Below are 6,805 nucleotides of genomic sequence, written 5' to 3'. Positions count from 1 at the left end.
CTAGTGCTTTTTATCAATTGTTTACACCCCTTTTTAATTCATCTTGCTTGTTTACTTTCATTGCTATTTAGTTTATTGATCTTCTACTTCAAACCCAATTGTGACACCGTTAGACACCACTAGTTGCAATAGAAATCTCATCTCAATTCCCGTCCCTTGGGATCCAACCTTTACTTGCCTCTTTACTAATTATAGAGTTGTTGGTGAAGTTATAAATTGTGTTTCGGTCTAGGTGCTCTTAACGACAAGTACTGAAAACTAAACCCCATGAGGGATCACGACCAAAAATGGTGCCATTGCCGGGGACGGTGTAAACTTGATTTAGATTTTCTTGTATTGTTATTAGTTGCGTCTTTCTTTGCCTTGGGGAAGTAAAACTCCTCAAGGTTTGTTCTAATTATTTTCGAGTTGTTTGATATTTTGCATGTCTAGAAGATCACAAGGTAACTTGTTACCCTTTGATCACGAAATTGAAAGGACTTTGACAACCAATAGAAGACTTGCTAGGGGAACTTTGAGAGGTATCGGTGAGGTTGTAGATATTCAACCAAATACTATTGAGTTCATCAACCCTTTTGCAAGAGAAGGTGAGGCGAACCCAACACAAAATCTAACACAAAATCAACCCACAATGCCTAAGTTTTCATCACATTCCGTACCCATCGAGGAGAACCTACCCAATGGTACTCCCACACCACAACATCTAACCGGAAACTTTATTGCCAAATCCGCATTTATCCACCTAGTCGAAAGAAGCCAATTTGGGGGGGTGCCTAGTGAAGACCCTCACTCTCATATGGAGACCTTTTGTGACTATTGTGATGCGATTTCTTAAACCGGTGTAACTCATGACCAAATTCGATGGGTCTTATTTCCTTTTTCTCTAATTGGCACCGCGAAACAATGGTTGAAAGGCCTTGATAAGGCTACTCTCAGAATTGATTCTTGGAAGAAGTTGGCTCTAGCTTTCTACAAAAAGTTCTATCCACCGGAAAAGACTAACATGTTAAGAGCTCAAATTACGGGCTTTAAGCAAAGAGATGAAGAATCCTTATATAAAGCTTGGGAGCGATTCAAAGGAATTTGTCGCTCATGTCCTCACCATGGACATAGCGAGTGGTTCTTGGTACAACAATTTTGGAACGGTCTTTATGAAGATTCAAGGAACATTCTCAACATGGGATGAAATGGAATGTTCACCGAAGTTGATGACAATCAAACTTGGAACAAAATTGATGAAATGGCGGACCATAACTCACAATATAGTAGACCTCGCAAGGCTACTAAAGGAGGAAAGCATGAAGTGGACTCCATTACTCAATTGGGTGCTCAACTTAGTGCTCACATTAATACCATCAATTTGAAGTTTGAAAAAGCTATGGCTAGACTTGAAGAAGCCACAAAATCACCAAAGCATCATGTTAATGCCATGACGGCATCTTCATCAATCCCAAGTGGGATATGTGAGAATTGTGGAACTTTGGGACACGACCAAAGTGAATGTAGGGGAACAAATGAACAAGTGAATGTTTTCCAAGCATACAAGAGTGACACCCCTTATTCAAACTATTAAAATGAAAACACCAAATTCCATCCAAATCTCTCATACAAAAGCCAAAATGTTCAAAACCCTCAACCAACATACACCCCACCTCCCATGAGAAACCAAAATTAAAGACCCTTTTACAACCAAAACCAAGGTTACCAAAATCAAACTCCATACAATCAACAAAATAACCAAGGTTTCGATTTCAAAAAGCGGTCCTCCAAATGCAAAAGAATCAACAAGAGTTTTTCACTCAAATGCAAAAGGATAGTCAAGCAAAGGAAATCACCATCAACAACATCCTAGCTCACACCAAAATGTTGGAAAACCAATTGACTCAACTAGCATCTTCAAGCTCACAAAGATAAAAGGGGCAATTACCACCTCAAAGTAATCCCCCAAGACATAAAACGGTTAGTGCCATTCACTTGAGGAGTGGTACAAGGTATGAAGCACCGAAGAAGCAAGTTGAGGATGGAGTTGTGGAAGCTAGTGACAAAGAAGAAATTGTGCAAAACTCCAAGGATGGGGAACCACCAAAAGAAGAAATTTCAAAGAAAAATGAAGATAAGGTCAAGGAGAAGGAGCCCATTGTGATTAGACTTCCTTTTCCGAGTCGTCAAGCCAAGCCCAAATTTGATGACCAACTTGGAAAGTTTATGGAAATTGTGAAGAATTTGGAAGTCTCGATTCCTTTCACGGAATTAATCAATCACGTGCCGGCCTATGCAAAATACATGAAAGACATCCTCACAAAGAAGAAGTCGATCCGGAAGCTTGAGACTATCGCCTTCACTAAGGTGAGTAGTGCAATACTTCAAGGGAGTTCACCTCCAAAACTAAAAGATCCAGGAAGCTTCTCAATACCGTGTACCATTGGCGACACCACGATCAACAAAGCCTTATGTGATCTAGGGGCTAGTGTGAGTGTTATACCGTACTCGGTGAGTAAAAGGTTAGGGATTGGAGAGCTTAAATGCACCAATATCACACTCTAAATGGCCGATAGATCGACGAACACGCAATTAGGGATATGGGAAGATGTTCCCGTAGGAGTTGGGAAATTTTTCATCTCGGCGGACTTTGTCATTGTTGACATGGAAGAAGACTCCAATTTTCCAATCATTCTAGGAAGACCTTTCTTACACACCGCGGGTGCGGTGATTGATGTGAAGCATGGAGAGCTCACTCTAGAAGTGGGAAATGAGAGCATAACTTTCAATCTTGACAAGACCATGAGAGCTCCCAGTTTTCACGAACTATGCTTTATGGTTGATCATTATAGCCGGAAGGAGGATAGGAAGAAGTCGGAATTCCAATGGAAGAAGAAAATTGATAATGCTCCATTCAATGAGCAAGTGAATTGTAATAAAGAGAGCTTGAAAAGCTCACCAAAGTCAAGCAATGAATAGGATGGCCTCGTTGGCCTAGACAAGAAAGCGGGAGAATTGTCTCTATCAACTCAAGAGATATTTAGTGATCAAGTAGATGAAGTTTGTGGTCTTTGGGACGATGAGTTTGAAGGGATTTTCAATCCCTATATTGGTAATGCTATCGATCAAGACCGACATGAAGGACAACAAGGGCAAAGGTCTATTGAATATCTTTATCATGATAATGAACAAGCTTTTGAGTACTTTTTCAAGGTGTTGAGCAACATCAACAACACCTTGGACATGGCCCCATGACATCTCACTAAGGATGAGAGTTTGGTGGAGTCCTCCCTAAACCACCATTTGTAAATATTTCTAACTCCCTAACTTGCATTTTAATTCTTACATTGCATTTTTGTCATTTTTGGATTTTTATGCTTTGACCAAGGTAATTATCATTTTTGAGAGAAGTGAGGGAGGGACTAATGATTTTATTGATGTGTAGTGCTTTAGCTTAGTGTGGGGATAGCAATTGCCTAGGCTATTCATGCCTTAGTAGTGCCCCTACAATGAAGAACACGGGATTTGAAGAATGAAAAATGACAAGGGATATGCAAGTACACGGATGGAACTGAATCCGGAAAAACAGGGAGAATACGAGCGTCTTCAAAGGCAATCCGCTCGTCTCCAGGAAATCCGAGCGTCTTTACCAGAATTCGCCCGTCCATTTTAACTGCAAATTTGAAATTTTGGGACTGTCGAAGAATCCGAGCGTCCTGGTAGAGAAGACGCTCGTCTTCAGAAATCCGTCCTTCTTTGCATGAAGACGCCCGTCTTTTTGCCTGTGAAAAACAAGACAGCTTGGTGTCTCAGAATCCGCCCATCTTCAGAGGAAGACGCTCGTCCTGCAATCAAAGAATCCGAGCGTCTTTGTTGAAAGACGCCCGTCTTTAGGCGAGAATCCTGAACCCAAAATAGGCAGAATCTGAGTGTCCCGAAGGAAAGACGCCCGTCTTCCCCTGCAGTTTAAAATTTTTTGGGTATTTCAAATACCCCTTCCCACATTCATTTCTTCATTCATTCATTCAAAACACTACCCATAAACCCCAAAACTCAAAACCCTCATCCTCTCCATCACCAAAACAAGATTTCCTCAACCAAATTCAACAAAATCAAATCCAAACTTCCTTTTAACAACAATTAATAACTTTTCTTTCAACAAAAAATCAAACCAGACACCAAAATCTTCAACCTTTGAGTCGATTTTTGAAATTACAAAGGCAAAGCCTTTCATCTTAAAATCAATTTGGGTATACTTGGAAATCGAAGATTTTCCTTCTTTTCTTGGTATAATCATCAATGGAAAGGATAAAAGAATCAACAAAGGCACCTAAGGCAAAGACACTCTCAACAAGGCAACAATGTCTTCAAGCAAAGAAAGCCTCATTGGCTATGGTGGTAGCTAGTTCAAACTTGGAAGTTTAACAACAAATTCCTCCCTTGTAAGCAACAACATCAACAACTCCGGAAATTCCTCAATTATCAAACTATCCGGAGGTAATTTTCATTTCTAACTCCCATAGGGATACATTTGCCAAGTATGCTAGGAAATCCTTCCTACCCACCAAATACATATGTGAAGATGCCTTGAACAAATTGGGTGTCCTTGAACAAACAAAAGCCTTCTTTGAAGCCATGGGGTTGGGAAAATTGTTTGCTACAAGAGAATTGACATACCCCTCCCTTACCTTAGAATTATTTAATTCTTTGAAAGTAACTAAGGTAAAGACAAGAGAAAACATCGAGTTCCGCCTTGCTAATGTGAGTAGGCGCATCACCTTTGATGAATTGGGTAAAGTATTTGGTCTTAGTGATTCACCTAGTTATTACAAGAAGCCCAAAAAATAAGACCCCGCTCCTCTTTGGGAGGCGATTTCCGGGAGGAAATTTGAGAACTATCATGCTAGTCGCGCTGTATTAGTCCACCATCCGGGCATTAGAGTATGGCACAAGGTCATCGGGAATACTATCATTGCAAGAAAAGACACTAACCACTTTACCAAGCTCGATTATGTTCTACTTGAGTCGGCCTTAAATATTGGAAGGGAATTCACCAATCTTACAATTCTCTAAGGCTTTTGGTGCAATGATGGCTAAATGTTGATTGTGGAAAGCAAGGCACCGCTTTTATTATAAATGGAGGTCTAGTCACTATTTTGGCTAAGTACTTTGATCCGAATTTCAACAAGGATAGCAAGTATGTGGCGAAAAAAGGAGGTCATGTCATTGACATGGATGCCATGATTAACAAGTACAAGTGGGTTACCTATAACCCTCTTGACACCAAATATGGGTGGCTCACCAATGATGCTAGATCTTTTACTTTACCTTCCAAGATATGCCGTTTGAGTGTTCATCGGACCAACTACCTTCTTCCCCTCTCGAAAGAAGCCGAATACATCATCCGTCAACAAAGGGGTGAAATTGAAATGCCCTTCCTGCATTGTCACACCACCCTATCCATTCAAGTATCAAGAGTTCAAACCCGAAGGTGTTAAAGCAAGCAATGACTACATGACTCTACTTATGCAAGAGATGCACAAACAAGCTTATAAGGATCGGGAATATGCATACTTAGCCCAATATCCACCCCTCCTTCATTTAGCTAGGCAAGGACTACTTGATCCTTCATGTCCTTTGCCTAATTGGGCGGATAGGGAAGTCTTCTTTCCAAGTGCATCTAGGGGTGAGATTCCGGGTGACGATGAGTTTGTCGATGATGAGGTTGTTGATGAAGGCATTGATGAAGAGGAAGATGCTAATGAAGAAGAAGAAGAGGATGATGAAGGAAGTGAGCAAGGAAGTGAAGAGGGAAGTGGAGATGAGTCCACTTGTATTGAGGAAGATGATGACAATGATGATATGGTGGAAGACTAGCAAGCTTTGGAGGCTCCTACCCTCTTGAGGTTTGTCTTCTTCTTTCTTTGTTTTATTTATTTTATCTTGATTATGGTTGGAGAGTCCTAGCAACATAGAGGACTAACAACTCGGCCCTATTAAGGTGTTTTTATTTTATTGTTCCCACTTCTGAAAATCCAAAATGACAATTTAGTTTCATGCATTGCATCTTGTGTTCATGAAGTACCCCCAACTTTAGGACATTAGAAATAATGTCTATCTCGGTTTGGGGAAGTACATGCATACGCAACGGGAGGTAATCTAAATTACGCTCTCCGTCATAAACAAAAACCCAAGCATCATGTAGTGTAGATTAGTATAGTTTGCATTTAGTGTAGAATTCATGCATCATGTTTGCATAATTTCCCATCATTTTGGCCATTGAGGACAATGCCCATATGAGTGTGGGGATGGGGAATTCTAACTTAAATTTTATTCAAAAAAATAAAAAAAAATCAAAAAATTTCGAAAAACCATAAAAATTTGAAAAATTGAAAAACCAAAAACAAGTTCATTTCCTTTATAGTGTAGTCATTTATATATTATTGTATATATTGTGTTTGTTCTATCCTTGTTCACATTGATTGACTAAGCCACATCCGAGACATGAGGATCATGAAAACCGCATGGTATGATCTTTCCAATCTCCTTTTTCCTCTTTATGTTAATGACTATGTGGCTTTATTTTGATTGATGCGGTATACCAATGTGAATTTAGGACTTGCATTCAGTCTATATGTCATATTAGTTAGTAGAATCATTTGCATTAGGATGTTTATATGCTAGTTGCTTCATAGCATGTAGTTGCATGTTAGAAAATTTTTGCGAAACCGTCTACTTGAGAAGTTTGACAAGTGTATATAGGCCCTAGTAGATGCTTTTTATTCTTAAGACTTTGCTTGTTAGAATACTTGTAAAACACCATAGG

General features: G+C 39.7%; 1 non-coding gene across 1 annotated transcript; it reads right to left on the bottom strand.

The window, feature by feature from the left end:
* Positions 1–1,003: 1,003 nt before the first annotated feature.
* Positions 1,004–1,111, bottom strand: LOC141634937 (small nucleolar RNA R71). Its single transcript, XR_012539651.1, has one exon. It is a non-coding gene; the product is annotated as a small nucleolar RNA R71 (small nucleolar RNA).
* Positions 1,112–6,805: the final 5,694 nt, after the last annotated feature.

The sequence above is a fragment of the Silene latifolia genome, chromosome Y (genome assembly GCF_048544455.1).
Source record: "Silene latifolia isolate original U9 population chromosome Y, ASM4854445v1, whole genome shotgun sequence".
NCBI lineage: Eukaryota > Viridiplantae > Streptophyta > Magnoliopsida > Caryophyllales > Caryophyllaceae > Silene > Silene latifolia.
Note: the sequence above shows the minus strand (reverse complement) of the source record. Positions and strands in the feature narration are given on the sequence as shown.